At 36.6% G+C, this 18,322-nt stretch overlaps 1 long non-coding RNA gene across 1 annotated transcript in view; it reads right to left on the bottom strand.

The window, feature by feature from the left end:
• LOC102161640 overlaps positions 1-18,322 on the bottom strand; it is a 491,906-nt gene that overhangs the window by 435,088 nt on the left and 38,496 nt on the right. Inside the window, exon 2 of the long non-coding RNA XR_002339820.1 lies at positions 12,988-13,074. This is a non-coding gene — a long non-coding RNA (uncharacterized LOC102161640). The remainder of the gene's footprint in view (positions 1-12,987; positions 13,075-18,322) is intronic.

Genomic DNA, 18,322 nt, shown 5'->3' with positions numbered 1-18,322 from the left:
TATTTTAGTATACTGGAATGTTATATGGCAATTTAACTTAAAGTTTGTAATTTCACATAACCTGAGAAAGCTAGGACTTCCAGGAAAGATAGCAACTACTGAGGCTTATAACATCTGCCTAACAAAAACTGAAAATCCAAAACAAAAATTTAAGAAAGAAAAAGTAAAAACATCTCAAGGGATACTAAATTATGCCAATCACCTATTTTAACCTTTGAGTGATTTTTTTCCTTATCTAGCTCAAGATTAACAAAATTTAAGTTTTCAAGAGTAAAGTATTATAGAAAATATGTGAAGGTAAATGTATCAAAGTTCCTTAACATGCCTCAATTAGGAGAAAAAGAAAGGATGAGAGATTTGATGAATAACAGCAGAAACCACAAAGCACATTGGGAAAAGAAAGCAAGGTGTCAGAGTGCCCTGAATTTCTTTGACCTAGCTCCTGATTCACTCTTTTGCCTCCTCCTACAGGAAAGAAATTCAATCCCATATCTGAAAATGTGTAGTCTGGAGGCCAGGGAAAAGATGGAAGAGACAGAAAACTGTCTATTTAGGTCCACTGACACATTTGATACCAACAATATCAAAAGTAGCTTCAAGAGAAAAAGCATCTTGTCTCATCACCCAAAGCAGGATAACAGTGGGCTCTTTCCTAATTGGAGTTTATATTATCATGATGAACATATGCCAAAAAAAAAAAAAGCAAAACAAATCTTTAACAAAGGCCTCACTGTCACCTTAAGTCATTGCTTAGTAAAATTCCATGAATTCAGTGGAGTTTTTGTCCATACTACCGTAGATCCAACAATCAAAAAGAATAAATTATATAGAAACAAAGATCCCTGGAGTTACTCCTGTGATTCACACAAATCAGGCACATAAATGACCACACTGATGAATTTAACCTAAACCACCAACCCTCTAGGGTATACAGATCTAAGGAGAGGGATGTGAAAAGCCAGGTACGTAATTTGCAAAGCCTAGTACAAAAAGGAAATGGGGGCTGTGTTCAAAAACCCAGAGAAAAAGTATCATTAAAGGTTCTAAAATGTAAAATATTTCTTCTTCTGTGTTCCCTCAAACTGTATGTCAGATGTCAGTGGTGTTTTGTTTTTTGTTTTTTTTTTTTTTTTTTTTTTTTTTTTTTTGCTATTTAATATCATGTTTCCCAGAGTGCAAAAAATAGTATATAGGCTAGCTTAGACTTTCACAGCATTGTAGAGGACCTGGCACCACAATTCCTCATGAATTTACTGCTGGATATCCCTCTTTTGCCAGTTTTCCAATCAATGCTGTGCCCCAGCCTACTGCGGACAAGTCAATCTCCTCATCACTCAGGCCTGCCAACCTAACCTATTGCATAGTGGGTAATCTTAAGGAACCTCCATGTGAGGATACACTAGGTATCTAGATTGCGTTGGCCAAGAGGACCCCTGCTCAGTGGCTCTCCAAATGTGGGGCTGGCAGATTGAGACATATCAGGCCATTCCTCATGTCCAGAGACACCTAACATACACTAGACACCATTCCAAGCACTGGGCATGTAAAATGCTGGGAAAATACATTGCAAATATACATCCAAACAAAATATCGTTATGTTATTTAAAGCAAGTATATTAGAAATAACTTTTATTAGATTTTGAAGCAACTTTCTCATAAATGGTCATATAAAGCAAATAAAATGTAAGATCAGAAATAATTTTAATAGCAACATCACTAGGTTTTAATTTTTTTCTTTAGTTTCTTTTGCATATATTTTAAATACTTTCAATTTTATTACAATAATAAATGTATTTTCAAATTCAAATAAAAATATATAGACTAAAATTTGAAGTCGTTTTTGAGCTTATTTTTGTATATAGTGTTAGAGAGTGTTCTAATTTGATTCTTTTATATGTAGCTGTCCAGTCTTTCCAGCACCACCTATTGAAGAGACCATCTTTTCTCCACCATATATTCTTGCCTCCTCTGTCTTAAATCAGCCGGCCATAGATGCATGGGCTTATTCCATTCCACTGATCAGACTGTTTTGTACCTGTACCATGCTTTTTTGATGACTACAGCTTTATAGTCTAGTCTGAAGTCAGAGAGCCTGATTCCTCCAGCTTTTTCTTTCTCAGGATTGCTCTGGCTGTTCAATGTCTTTTGCGTTTCCATACAAATTTAAAAATACAAAAATAAATTCAAAAAAGGATTAAAGACCTAAATGTAAGACCAAATACTAAAAACTTATAGACAGAACACCCTTTGATATAAACCACAGCAATACCTTTTCAGATCCACCTCCCAGAGTAATAAAAAACAAAAATAAACAAATGGTACCTAATTAAGCTTAAGAGATTTTGCACAGCACAGGAAACCATAAACAAAAAGTCAACCCACAGAATGGAAGAAAGTATTTGCACATGAAGTGACCTAGAGATTATCATGCTAGGTGAAGTAAGTCAGACAGAGAAAGAGAAACATCATATGAAATCACTTATACATAGACTCAAAAAAAAGATACAAATAAAATTATTTACAAAACAGAAAGAGACTCACAGACTTCCAAAACAAACTTCTGGTTACAAAGGGAATGGGTGCAGGAGGGGTGTATTGGGGGTTTGGGATTGGTGTATGCACACTATTGTAGATGGAATGGATGGTCAAGGGGACCTGCTGTATAGCACCAAGAACCCTACCTAACACTCTGTGATAACTTATATGGGAAAAGAATCAAAAAAAAAAAAAAATGGTCATGTGCATAACTGAATCAATTTGTTGCAACAGCAGAAATTATCACAACATTGCAATTCAGCTATTCCACAATAAAACTAAAAAATGAAAAGAAAAAATTGTTCTTCTTCATTTCCATAACTCGAGTTAATAACTGCTAACATATTGCTTTGTATCCCTCTCTCATTTCTAAGCATTAATACACCTATATGTACTTATTACATATACAAAGTTTCCTAGAATATATCAAAGAGCAGGTGATAGAAAATATGAGAGACATGACATTAGTGTCTAAATCTAGGTATTACCCATTTAATAGAATTCCCAGGGAAGAATGGAGAGGATGAAATAATATACCAAAAATGTGAATAAAATGTGCAATCACTGAGTCTTCTCAATGGTTGGAAACACCATTGAAAACCATGTGAAATGTGATCCACATCAGCCAAATTAAAAATGGCCAAAGTGCCAAACAAAAGAAAAAAGAAATTCTCCAAAGGTACTATGATAACAGCTCACAAACCAGTAAGCAAAGAAAATAGCGTGGTGTGTTTCTTTTAGTGCCATTTGCACAGAGATACAGAATTCAATTTATTGTGACACCTTTATTTTGTTTCATATATGTGTATTTTTAATGTCACAACTAAACTAGAGGGAGTATTTTAATGCCTAAATATTTTGCTTTAATTTCTCCATAGCAGACCATAAGGAGAATGCAACTTGTTTCATTAAAAAATGCAGGGAGATACCAATTACCTAAAATATATATAGATGCCTACAAAAGATGAAAAGATCTTTTATTCTTAATTTATTTGGAAATAAGTGTGTATAGATAGTTTGAATGGCCACCAGAAAAAAAATTTTTAATTGGAGAGAGCCAATTAGCAATAGAAACTACAACTGGAAGCCATAGGACCACTGCAGTTTAGGTAAAAAGGAACACATTGATTGGTTGTGAGAGGTTCTAAAGACAAAAACAGAAGTTTATTTCATGATCAATGAGCTACTAACATTAGACAAAAAGAAAGCTGTTCATGACCATGAGTGAAAAGTAATGTCTGAAGACTTACCTTTTATTTTACAAACATTACCCCCAAAGAAACATCTTTAAATAAAGAACAAAATCATATTTTTCAAAGAAACCTGAAGATCCATTTGTCTAATATTTTGCTCCAGACAGTGCTCATGAATGCCTTAGACGTTCATCTGAGCTTCTTTTAAACATTCACAAAATAAATATTCCAGGTCCCTTAAAACTTTGAGTTGCAAGCATCAGAATCATCATTGCATATACTCTCAGAGTTGGAAAGAACCTTTGATGTTATCTAGTACACTCTCAAGAGGATGTATAAATTTCATCAGCAGCATCTGGTCATTCCTTAAGATAATCTTTTCCCTTATTCCATTAATTCAAGCCAAAAGAAATATCTTCTTTATATGCATTCAAATCACACTTTTTGTTCCATCTCCTCCATGAAAACTATTCAAATAAATGCAAAGTAACATCAAGTTGCTTCTAGGCAATAGCATCAATTTTGTTCCCTCAACTGTCCTCAAAAGAGAAGAGCCCATGTTCCCCTGCCCATTTTCACTGCTGTTCTGTATGACCACTCCAGTTTGGCCATCCCTCCTAAAGAAAATACAGTTTTCTTGGAGTTGTTTGAGGCAACCAGGTCAGAATGATTATATCACTTATTTTATGTTGCATACCACAATGACATTCTAGTAATTAAGATCTCACTCTCATGGAAGAGGACTTAATCTTTCTGCTTCAGATTAAGAATAGGCTAATCAAGTCATGGCCATTGCGTGAACTATGGTTTCTAAGAGAGAAGCCAGATCTATCTCCAAGAGAAGCAGGAACAACAGTGGCATAAAGGAGAGAGGTCAAATCAACTGAGATGAGGCTGACAGATTTCTTGACCTTTTCCAAGATTCACCACCTGGTTCTCCTCTCTATGTAGAAAAAGATATAAGATTAGCAGTTGCCAGGGGATGAATTGTTTTTCCGTCTGTCCTTACCTAGGAAGTCTCAGTATTTCTGCAGGGTCACACTGAGGTTTAACATATGTATATTTTAGCTTTTATGATAATTCCCAGTAGTGTTGCTTTGTCTTGAACTCCTGTCCCCTAATTCAGATATTTCTGTGAATGCCAAGAAAGGGGGATATGCAATCAGCAACATTCCATAAATATAACTGCATAGAAATATTCATGAAACCTTGAACCAGCAGAGGTATATACAATGTGACAATAATTAGATGTGCTCAATTTTCAATGTAATTTATAATATCACATTGTTTATTTAAAAAACAAAAACAAAAAACTAAGAACAATGACCTCAACTAACTCCAAAACTGAAGAGGATAGTTTAAATATGCAAACACCAGGTAAAAAAAAACACACAAATATCCTTAATGTGTCAATAGGATTTTAGCATATTTTATTGCCCACTGCTACAAAAACAAACCCTAAATAATCTTCCCAAAGAGACTTTCCTTAACAAAGCTTAATTCCTCTTGGCAAGCTTCTCACTGGCCATTGACCACATTAGAAAATGTAAACAAGCCAAACTCATTAGTTAGATGTAGTCTCCTAGACGTTTTCCTGGGGAATCCTGTTTCTGGGATAGTTGCCTCAGTCATAGATGCTTTCCCATCTCTGATCAAGTGCTAGACCACAAAGTTGCTATGCCCTTCCCATTATCATTATCTTTGATATCCAGCCTCATTAACAGTGGTAGAAATAGAAAGGATCCACCCTCACAGGCCCATCAATTCAGCCACAGAATTCTATATGAAATCTTAATGAATTCTGATACTAAGAGAGGCATGGAAGCTGAATTTGCTTTAAATGACACCACTGCCTCTCTAAAGTTTTAATGAAAGATTCAATTGTCAGTTCTCATTGGGATAAATCTTGATCATCTCTGAAAATTCCTGTTCTTAAAATGTTAAGTTCATTCTTTACCCTCCTCCTTCCCTAGTATATAGAAGTGGAACACTGTAAATTAAAATTAGGAAACCTCATAAATCTTCAGAAAACAATCAGACAAATTTCTATAACAATATATTTAAAACAATGTGTCCCCAGAATAAAAATCTTAATTTCACATAAAGTGTACTGAACTTTGTAATATCAGGAAAAAACCTGAGTCCAAGGACAAGCTTTCCTTAGAGATACATGAACAATATGTTGGTACAAGCAAAACAAACACAAATAAAAATGTTGAAGGGTGCTCAATTTGGGAAATGAAATCAGAAGAAAAAAACATTTCCTTATCCTTATGTAAAACCATTATACAGCTCTGGTCACCATATACTTACTGGTCTGTAAACTCTGCTTTCCACATAGATATCATTCTAAGTGCCTTGGTTAGTATTTCCTTTCTTAGTCTGTAATCAGGAATATGGCCCCAATTTCCAGTCCAACAAGATATTAGCAAAAGGTTTCAGCAAAAATGGAAGGCGAGAAAGTATTAGTCTCCTAATATGTTCTTGGGTAATCTTACTTCCTTACTCTCATGTCCTTTTGTGATGTCAACCAATGCACAACTGGCAACAAATGGGAGCAATGGGAACAAGCAATCTAGAACTTTCCCTACAGCTCACAGTCATTCCCTATCTTCATAACCCTCTTCTTGCTTACCAGCACTTGGAGAAAGCACTGTTATCACAAAATGACTAGCCAAGGAATACAAGGCAAAGGTTCTTGTTGCTGCCTTCTAGATCTATGAAAACTATAGTCCAATCCCTCAAAATAAATTGTTGAGGTAGTTGTAGTCACTTACTATATATATATCAATTCATTATTATTTCAATGTCTGAATATTCCTTTCCAGATGTAATATAGGAATTTGATGGACTAATTGATAACAATGAGGCAAATACTACATTATGGATAATTAATCATGACAAGAGAATGGCTGAAACGATTACAACCTAACACCATCCTGGTTAATGCAAAGTATTTTGGCTATAATGAGTATCCTTTTAAGAATAATTAACCTCTGATCTACATCACAGGTATTTGAGATTATTATAGTAGCTCTCTGAAAATGAACTCAAGAGATTTAGAAAAGACATGTTTCATCAAATTACAAGATTTGGCTTGAATTCCTCATCACCCATGTGACAAATGCAGACACATCACCATGTACAGAAAAGACATAAAAGGAGAGGAAATGATATCCAACATTGCTTAAAAATATGAGTATGGGAACAACATTGCACAAGGAGGAACAGAGGGTAAATGTGTGTGGAGAAACAAAGCATGCTTGATCAATAAAAAGAGCTTCGCTTTTCTCTCTGGAATAATAAAATCAATGATGAAAGAAGCAAAATCTTTATAATCCCAACTGTATTGACTGACAGCATTATACTTCTTTACCAGTCTTAACATTTCTAGAACTGGAGTTGGAGACAGAAGATAAATGGACGGTGGATGCCAGCCCTTGAAATTTAAAAGTGGAAACTTTGATTCAATTTGAAATTTGTTATTGTTAAGCAAAGAGATATTAGAAATATATACTATATATATATATATAAAATACATACACTAAAAAAAATGAGAGCAAAGAAAATTTTGTTTTGTCCACTGTTTTCCAGCACATTGAACAGTACCTAGAACTTATTAAACTCAATAAATATTTGTGAAATGAGTAACAAAATAATGAATGACTAATCAAGTTTTTAAATAAATTCAGAAAGAGAGCTTTGCTGAGTACAAAAAAGGAAATTTGGATGTGTTTTAGCAACTGACAGTACACATTAGTCTTATGTAAGAAGATCCCTGGAAGGGGAAAACACTGAAATGTTCACTATTTCCTAGCTTGGAAATCGTACAAACATCTAATCACTAGAGGATATTATGATTTCCCACTGGGATGGAAGCATTTAATTTAAGATACCTGTCATTCACTGAAGGTTTGTCACTGGCAGAATTATGATAAAAGCTGTTTTTTTCTATCAGAAAAAATACTGAACATACAGTAGAAGAATCTGAGTCTGAAATTAAAATTCCAGGAGTTCCCGTCGTGGCGCAGTGGTTAACGAATCTGACTAGGAACCATGAGGTTGCGGGTTCGGTCCCTGCCCTTGCTCAGTGGGTTAACGATCCGGCGTTGCCATGAGCTGTGGTGTAGGTTGCAGACGCGGCTCGGATCCTGCGTTGCTGTGGCTCTGGTGTAGGCCGGTGGCTACAGCTCTGATTAGACCCCTAGCCTGGGAACCTCCATATGCCGCAGGAGTGGCCCAAGAAGTAGCAAAAAAGCCAAAAAAAAAAAAAAAAAAAAAAAAATTCCAACCCTGCCCCTTGCTTTGTGCTCTTGGGCAAATTAATCTCTCAGCTGCTCTAAATTTCAGTTCTCTTTTTTGCAAAACTGAGTGTGAGAAATAAATGAATTTGCACATGCACATGAAAGCATCTACTTTGGTCTTCCTTCTTTCCTCCCAAATACATCATTCTATGTCTCCCTTTTTCCATCTATCTTATATATTGTGATGTTCCCTGTCACCTCAGAGTCAACCATTCAGGTTAAGTTCCACTCAATACCCACTTGCTACCTCTTAGTAATTCCATGTATATCTTAATGGAAGAAAAATATTAATTGGCAATAAAGAGTTTATGACTGACCCTGCACTAATTTATTGGCCTATCTCTAGTCTATAGCCTTTTAAAAGGCAAGCCTAATCATGCCACACCTCTACTGGAAGTTCAATTTTCCCCATTTCCCTTAGGATAAATAGACTCCTGCACAAAGCTTTTAAGATCCCAAGTAGCCTGGTGCATGCCTGCCTCTTCAGCCTCACCTCAAACTGTATTCCCCTTGATCCCCAGGATTCTGCAGTACAGGGTTTCTTCGAGTCCCTTGGGTAATTTCTACTCATCTTAGTCTGGACGTTTATTCCCCAGGAGGCTTTCTTGACTCATAGATCATATCCTTTTACCACTCATTCCTGTAGCTCTTTTACATTTTGCTTCTAGTATTAGTTAATATAGCCTAATAACTGACTTCTGAATTGGATGCCTTAATTCAAAAAACATCACTAACTCCATTTAATTTTTAGGCATTACTAACAGACTAAAAAAAGATGCTAGGCAGTATGATGAAAGATTCACTCCTCATCCCACCTAAAAGCCACTTCCATGGCACTCCCCATCCTATTGAAATAAGCTGAAATATCTACCTGAATTACACACAAAGGTCTAATTTAGACACAAAGGTCTGAGGTAGGATATTTTATTGAATATTTTTGGACAATTACAACATACTACACTTTGCTCTCTTGCCACTGATAGTGATTTTTTAATACTATGGAACCCATTCTTCTAGAGTTTATATTTTACAGAGAACACAGTAAGAGCATGTCTATTCTCCACCCTCCTCTCCTTAGTACATTAACAAAAGAGAATGGCACCCTAGACACCCTCAGGTCCCAGGAGAAGAGCTAGGCCAGGAAGGAACAACATAGTGGGAACAGAAGAGCATGAAGCCAATAGAATTAGCCAAAGGAAAGCTAAGACCTGATGCATTTAGTGTGTTAGGCCAGATAGACCAAACCCAAGTAATGAGCCTAGAAGACCAAAAAAGGAATAGTTAATGATAAAGTAATATGAATATATCTGAGGGGAGAAAAGATCACTGGAAGAAAAGTCCCCTACTTGCTAATTTTGCCTGGAGTAAAATATATTTAAACTAATATGCAGAGTCCTCACTATAATTACAACTGTTATCTCTGGGGCAGATATCAACCACCACCATCACCCCTACCCCCAGTGATTCCTGGACAGGTCAGGTGGAAAGAGAGAAACTCAGAACAGGGAATGCAGATTAAGCCTCGCGGTACTCAAAAAAATTAAATCACTTTTATTCTGTTACAGCCTTTGTTCTTAAGCATAAACTTTGACATCTTAAAAAGGAGTTTCCAAGACTTCCCAAAAAACAGGAAAAAGCAAAGGTAGATGGTTTGGAGAATTTTAAAACACTAATTGTATGAGAAGTTGAAGGCACAGAGAAAACCTCAAGTAGTTGATAACCTGATGACCAGTAAGTCCAGTTCAGCAAATGAAGCTTTGGCTTTTCCAGCTTTTTAAAGCAAATGAACCCTAGAAGTGAATATCAGAGAAGATTTTCCAACAAATGCACAACACATGCCAGTGCACAGATGCATAATAAACTTATAAGGAACCATGCTGACAGTTTCATTGCTTTTGGTAAGACCCTACAAATTCTTGGACATATTATAGTAAACATTCTAATTTTCTTTTTTTTCCCTTTTTTGATCCCAAGATTCTTGATTTGGGCAGGAAAGGGGTGGTGACACAAATTAAGAGAAGCCATTTTCTCCCTTTAAATATTAAATGACTCCTTAGGGGAAATTACATAGACTCAAAATCATTTATGAATTACATACAACTTCCGTTGAATCCAAAACTTTTTTCCTTTGGCTGTTGTGATTTTTTATTGTTGCAGAGAGTTCTTTTCTCAAAAGCGTTAAAATTGTTTATCAAATGCATCTGCTGTCTTATATTCTGTATCAACAATAACAGACTTTGTTTATAAACTATTACACATAGCAAGCATTGACGTTTTGGGCATGTTGGAAAGACCTAACAAGCATAATCAAAAAGCCACAGGGTTTTTTACAGTCTAGCTCTTTATCAATAATCTTTCATAGCCACAAGAGGAAAATAATTACAGAAACCCAGAAATCCCCTTGATCTGATTCATACATGGCTCTCTCTTCCATAACAGTTTTAACAGCCCAATTCACTTAGCACAGGTAACGATTTTTAGAAAAGCTTGCATAAAATTTCTAGCCTTCAGAACTAGCCCCTTTATCTCCTAAGGCTGTCAATCTTTAGAAGTAGCAAAAGTCTCTTTTCCAAGTCATGTCAGCACTCCTTCCCCTCATTTTTTTTTTTTTTTAAGATCCATGACTAATATATCCCAGGTCTGTTTAACCTATGCTGATTACACTGAGTCTTCCTTTTGCCTTTCATTATAAGGAACACTACTTTCACAAGCTTTGCTGCTGTTGAGTTTTGTAGGCGCTTCTCTGTGTCCTCCTCATTTGACCTCCTATACACTGACCAACCCAGGTGGTTCTAGAGCTGCTGCTGGCAATCCAGGTGGTCCTGGATTCCAGCCTTCTGTCCATTTTGTTCATTTATATGCCTGCAACACCCCTGTAGACATTAAATGGTTGATTTTGGCTGTGAGACAGGAAACATTGCGTCCATGTGGAATCAGATGAAAAGGGAACCTTCTAACAAAGTACTAAACATAAATCAAGGGCAGGAGGGGGAAAGCAGAATGCTGTAGATTAGGGTCTCGGCTGAGTGCATTTTATGTTTCACCAAAACACTTGAGTCTGAGGTTGAAATGTTTAGTTATCACTTCACTCAAGTTAGAGAAACTCATGCTCATTGGGTTTGATGGTTGGATTAAATGCCAGATACAAGAAAACACAATTTGCTCCTCTATAATATGAGGACGTCTCTCTCTTTCTGGAGTTCACTTCTGTTTAAGATAAATGAGATATCTTTTGTACAACAGATGCATGCCAAATCACCCCAAAGACACCTGCCTTCCTCAAAGTGTTTTAGTGCAATCCGCTATCACTTAGAAGTAATGAAAAATACAGGGATAACTGTTATTTGGGGATTTCTCTCTCAGTGATCATCTAATACAGATTATACTAAAAACCGTATATGTTAAAATAACAAAATTACACATTATGCTCTCAAGAATTCTGGTTGAATTTTGTGGGATGAATTCACATTTCCTCTTATGTTGAGTAGTGATGCCATAGCAAAGAGGAACTAATAATAAAAGTCCAAGTCAGAATCATTGCCTTATATACAATTCACTGAAGCTATGTATATTGTTGACCTTTACTGGAGCTTGTATAGGATAGGTCCAACATTGCCTTTATTTTAAGGGAAGTTTTGTTCAACCCATTGTGGTGATTCTTGCGGCAAAAGAATGTAGGCAGTTCTCTTCATATAGCAACATAAAAATGAGCCCCTTCTGCAGAGTGTCCCAGAAATATGCAGTAGAGTGAGTGCTCAAAAACTACATTATTTACCAGGAAACAGCAGCCAGGAAATTGTTGTTGATTTTCCTCAGAATTCAAATAAATTAAACTTCCCAAAGGGAAGTCAACAAACAATAAATTGGAAGGATAGAGAAGCAAGCAAGGGCCAGAAACTGCACACACATGCTTGGATAGGAGCAGCTATACCAAAAAAGCACATGAAAAGTCTCCAAACCATTCATATACCTGCCCTGTGTATCTGGATTCACATTTCCCACTCAGCAGGGCACATGTCCTCACACATCACATGAAATACAACTTTGACCTCCCCATTCTATGATGCAGATCCCTAATCCAGTGTTCTAGGCCAGCCCAAGAAAAGGGCCTCAGAGATTATGGCCAGGAACTATAGAAGCCTTCACCAAAACAAGAGAATCCCAAGCAGTTACTGGTTCTTCAAAGGGTCCCAAGATCAAGCAGAAGTAAGAGTGGATAGTTCTGAGAGTCTAACTAAAATCTTAACGCAGGCTTATCAGCTTCTGTTACCTCTTGGTATTTATCCTTTTGATCTATTACTAGTTATTCTAGCACTAGTTGGATTTTCCTACTTCTATCACTCTACTTGCTTCTCTGGAGAAGTGGAAAACATGAGCGATTTGACCTCATTAAGCCTCAATTTTATCATTTGTAGACTAGGGCTATCATCTCTAATGGGTTATTGAACAATAAGATAACAGGAAAAGCAATTTGCCCAGTTCCTAGCACATTTCATAATATATGCAGCTGAATCTAGTCATTTCCACCTATTTCCCTGATAATATACTTTCCTTTAAACCATAAGAGTGAATTCTAGAAATCTATCAAAGAGAAAAAAAAATCATTCATATTAAACTAAAATTTAACCACTTGCTGTATGTTTGGTAAAACAGACTATGTCATACATTCTATTTTCCAACTTAGACTCTTAGGCTTCTATACAACTTAATATAAGCTAATTTTAAAACAGCTAACAGGAGGTGGACACATAAAAAATTATTTTGATTCAGATCTACCCAGTTATATTCCTGCCTGGCCTCTTAAATTCAAATTTATATTTGCATAATCCATAAAATTTAGCTCTACATGAATTTACATCAAATAATTTATAAAATGAACTATATTGATAATAAGAGCAACACATAAATGATTAACTTATTCAGATTTGAGTTTGAATATTATAGGAAGGACTTACAGAAAGTATTTTCCATTTTTCTCAAAATTGGTAAATCACACTATTTAAGATGTTTATAAAAACTCAGCTGCTGATGATATGATGCACCTAAAGACAGAATAAGTTGAATTATTTAAGGAAGGTAAGTCTTAATCCTTTATTAGATTATAAATTAAAATAACTATCACTAACAACCCTAGATATAATATTCAATAAGAAAAAGGCATTAGCTGTGTTTAGGTCAGATAGACATGTCCAAAATTTTAGAAGTAAATTTCCCCAGATTCTGTTCAATTGGGGACATTTTTATAAATAGAGCACTTTCAATGTTCCCTTTAAGAATATAAACTATATAGCATCAATATCAATGAATTGATTCAAAGTAACTCATAGGGGAAAGAATCAAGATTTGTTTATCTTAGAACATTTGAGTTGGTATTAATCACATATTCTTTGACCAGAGTTTTATCCTTTCACTTCAATTTTTTTCAAAATAAAGGCAATAGAACTCATAAAAATGCACAGAACAATTGCAAAATATAAAATAATAAAATTATATTGCGGAAATTGTATTTTATCCAAAGAAATCAAAGTCATTTTCAAATCTTATCATCAAAATACTGTCTGGAACAGAAATATTAAAACCTTGAAGAATAATCAAGCCTTAGTTTGTCAAGGTCAAAATTCTTTCCCAAAACTTTTTCCCATCACTCAACTTAAAAAATCTTTAACAACTTACTGTGATCAGTTAAAATGCGAACGTTCAATACCACTGAATCCACTCAGCTACCCAAGAGGAGGAGCAAGGATGCAGATTGTTCTTATTTATTAAATGTGGTGTAACTGGAGACCACAGTCATTGTTGAGTGTTTGTACCCACCCCTTCCCATCACATAGCACATGCAAAGTGGGTGCCTTTCTATTCATTAAAATCAGATTGGGAGGGATAATTTTTATCTCATGTTATTATATGTCTAAGAAACCAGACATAATAGGAGGAAAATACATGCCAAACAGGAGAACAAACAATAGGGCCCCACAGACTTAGAGCTTTTACAACCAGAGGGAACTGTGTAGTACCAAGTTTCCAAATGGATTTATTTTGGTGCATGGCTTTCTCTAGAAGAGGCAATGTTTTAATTTTTCTACAAACTCCAAGAAGAAACTAAGCTCCATGCAGTAACTCAACTCCACAAACCCAAGTTTTCTGAGTTTTTCAGAGTCCAGAGGGAAATATCGTATGAAAGACAAAAGGGAACTGAGCTCATGACATTGCCTTTGCATGTGTTCTATAACCCTTTCATTGGTTTCATAAGCAAGAACTACCCTGCCAAAAAATCTCACCAACACTGAGCCCACATTTAACACAGCACAAAATTAAATATTTATGTGTACTCTGTTCTGCTATGAGTTCTACAAGGTCAACCTGAGGTTCACTATTTCAAAACGAGAAATTAAAACAAGTCGGTAAGGGGAATCATTATTAACCAAGGAGTATAGCCATGCTCAAAATACACAGGTGGAAGCCATACTGCTCTCAACCAACTGGAGGAGACTGGATGTTTTCCCTCAGCCTTATCTCTAAGAGCAATCATACATTAACTCTGGCACTTGCCATGGGCTCAATATTTAGGAGAGCCAGTGGAGAAAAGAGATCTCCACAAGCATTTGAGCAGCATTGATTAAAGACCAAATCCTATCAAACTGATACAAAAGCTTTAGCAAAATTACGTAGTATAAGTAATAATAACATATGCCTTCCATTTCTATTTTGCCTCCAATGAAGGCAGTGCTATTGCTGACCTTCTCTGGAAAATTAATTTTTCTCCTTGTTCTCATCAGATCAAAGTTCCCCTTGGAAGACCTTTCTGCTTCCTCTTTCATCTTACCTGCCTTTTTTTCTCAGCATTGTTGGGTAAGCAAAAAATGATTAAAAGATATTGGTCTTTGGAGTTCCCATCGTGGCACAGTGGTTAACGAATCTGACTAGGAACCATGAGGTTGCAGGTTCAATCCCTGGCCTTGCTCAGTAGGTTAAGGATCCGGCATTGCCATGAGCTGTGGTGTAGGTTGCAGGATCCCGCGTTGCTGTGGCTCTGGCGTAGGCCAGTGGCTACAGCTCCGATTAGACCCCTAGCCTGGGAACCTCCATATGCCGCAGGAGCGGCCCTAGAAAAGGCAAAAAGACAAAAAAAAAGATATTGGTCTTAGGGTTGATGGAGGTTGTGGAGGGATGAGAGAAAAGAATTCTAATTTCTTTTTTCTCACCTCAAATTTATGATTAGTCAATGGAAACTGTTGAAATAGTGTTTGAAAAATATAAAATAAGGTCATCCCATTGTGTAAATGTTAAAAAACTACCTTTAAAAACTATTGTCTCTCATTGTGGATGTTTCATGTGAGAAAAGTACATAATTTGGATGACCTGATGATTACTGTTATTATTTTTTTTAGTAATTAGCAAAGTGGCTAACCCATGGTAGGCATTCTAGAATAAATAAAAGTGAATGAATAAATGAATGAACATTTTAGACACAGAACTATCAAAATAAATAAGGCTTGCTGTAGTCTCTGCCTCCTATTGGTTCAAAAGGAATGCTAAACACATGCTTCCCACATATGGTTCTATGTATAGTCCTCCCACTCCCATCCTCTCCTTAATAACTTGCTTTTCCTGAAGGGAACAGTTTTAGATAAATACCAGGTGAAAGATGGTGCCTAAATAAAGTTCTGGAAGTGATTTTTTGAGGTGCTAGGAGCTCCCACACATTGAGACCTCCCACAAACAATTTTCTTAGGGAAGATCCCAAATAACAAGGATTGGTGAAGTCCGCATCCTGTAACATCACCTAATTATCTTCCTTCATCTAGTGTTACCTTAAAGAGTTACCTAGAGTAGCTCCCTGCTCCCACCTTAAAGAAGAGAAAGAAAGATGTGAGTTGAGAGTGGAACATTTGTTATAACCCTGATGGAGAAATACTGGGGCAGTCAGAAGGTACCATTCTTTCCTGGCAGGAATACCATACAGTTGAACACATTCACACCATGTAGATACTGTCTTAGGTCAAATAAAAATGTAAGATTAAAAAAAATAGATGAAAGTAAGAGGAAATAATAGACCTGTTCTGACACTAAAATCTATCAATGTGAGAAAATAAAAATTCTCCGCAAAGAATTTTATCTACAGTTGACCCTTGAACAACTCAGGGGATGGGGGGGCAACACTACATACAGCTGAAAATCTACAAGTCCTCCATATCTCCTGGCCCAACCAACCTCAGATCGTGTGGTACTGTGGTATTTTAGTATTGAAAAAAAATCCATGTATAAGTGCAGTTCAAATCCATGTTGCTCAAGGGTCAACTCTGTTTATTCCAACACTGCATTTCCTAAGACCTGTCTGGCACATAAAATACTAATCAACTTTCTCATAAACTTGCCATATTTGTCTAAATCTGTGAAATTTGCCATTTTGATCAGAGTACAGAATTTACTCTGGAAATTAACTGCTCAAAAGAATGGCTCTCTTGTTCTTAGTTAAGGTGATTGAATTGAAATAGCAGCATGGGAAGGTGTTATTTGGCCAAAGGACTAGCACTGGGTGTTGTGGCTAGTTATTTAATTTGGGGGCTCCTTTCTCCATGATTCAACTTCTCTTTCTCTCTTCTACTTTAAGGGAAAAGGTAAACAAATTACTGCAATATTCCAGGAAAAAAAAAAAAAAAAAAGTTTTGAAGCAAGTAATGGTTCTGACACCCAGCATCAAATACCCCACCCAAATTCTGAAGATTTCTCCAGTTAATGAGTCATAGGATAAAACAAGGGCTGACATTATGCTATGGAAGCCAAAGGCATCAGAGACTCCCACATCTGATACATATCTGATACTGCCCCCCTTCTCAAATCTGGTCTGAGTTCAGCTAGTTAACTATTCTTACCTGGGATTTGAATTTTGAGTGAGTGATGCCAACTTATGTTCGGTTCTCCTGGAAGCAGACTCTAAAACAAGGATTCAAGAGCCAATAGTTTCTTTGGAAAATCCAAGAACAACAGTAGGAGAGAATAGAGATGAAACAAAAGGCAAGGCAGTCAAGTGATGGCGACATTCCAAACCAGCTACCACTGTAAGGTGACCAGAGCCAATTTCCTTGGGCAAGTGGTAAAAAATAAACACATTAGAGTAATTCTACCTGAGGAGAGAGGAAGATTGTGTATATACTAGTTCTCATCAGTCATTGCTTTAGGGCTGAAGGATATTAATTCACTAGTTCTTTCAGCCTGCCACTTGCAAATTAACAGTCTTTGTAGAATCAAAGAAAGCTTTTTAGGCAAAGAGATGCAAATACCAGTTGGTAGTGGTCAGCCTAACAAACCCAGGCAGTAAAGAATATGGACAGATACTCAAGATGTTGGAACAGTTTTTAAGACAGTGGCCTTCGGTGCCAATGACAGTATCAAATGTGCAATAGTGTCCAACAACAGAAGTGAGAACAGTGTGTTCCTACAACTGTCATATTAGTTTTGATATCTGCTGCCTCACCTACCCATTTTCCAAGACTGATCCTCCTATCTTCCCCTTACTTCTGTAAGAGTTACCCAATATTTTTCAAATGAGTTCACTTTCTACTTAGCCAGTGCTAGTTTCTCTAGCTTGCAACAAAAACACAGATGCCTTATGCAATGATGCTCAAAGTGTGGTAATGATCAGACGGTGAATGCTGCCTGTGGCAAATCCTAAGCCAAAGCAACATCTCTAAGATTTTAGAGCAGAGTCATGCCAGTTTCAGAATGTTACTATTTCAGCAACTACGCAGTCTCTTTTTGAGAACATTTTCTGACTTACCATTGGGCCCTGATGGACATGAATGCCTTACCATGAAATGCTAAGTGATGAGGGGATTAGAGCTGCCAAGAATAAGTTGTATGTACCCAGTAAAGTACAGTACAAGCTGCTACTACAAAGAAACCTAAAATTAAGCAGCTCATTTTCTCTCACATTTAATCATCCATTGGTGTCCAGAAGCATCTAGAAGTGATCCACATCCAAGATATAGTTCTGTTCTAGAAGGTTCTCCCTCTTGTTTCTCTATTATCTATAAAACTCAGTTGGGTCAACAACATATCTGCATACTAGCATATGAAAAGTGGCAAAGAAAGTCCAAGACCACCAATATTTTTAAAAAATTTATTTTACTGGGATTTCCCGTCGTGGCGCAGTGGTTAACGAATCCGACTAGGAACCATGAGGTTGCGGGTTCGGTCCCTGCCCTTGCTCAGTGGGTTAACGATCCGGCGTTGCCATGAGCTGTGGTGTAGGTTGCAGACGCGGCTCGGATCCCGCGTTGCTGTGGCTCT

Source organism: Sus scrofa, chromosome 16 (genome assembly GCF_000003025.6).
Source record: "Sus scrofa isolate TJ Tabasco breed Duroc chromosome 16, Sscrofa11.1, whole genome shotgun sequence".
Taxonomy (NCBI): domain Eukaryota; kingdom Metazoa; phylum Chordata; class Mammalia; order Artiodactyla; family Suidae; genus Sus; species Sus scrofa.
The sequence above is the reverse complement of the archived record's forward strand: the minus strand, read 5'-3'. Positions and strand labels throughout refer to the sequence as shown.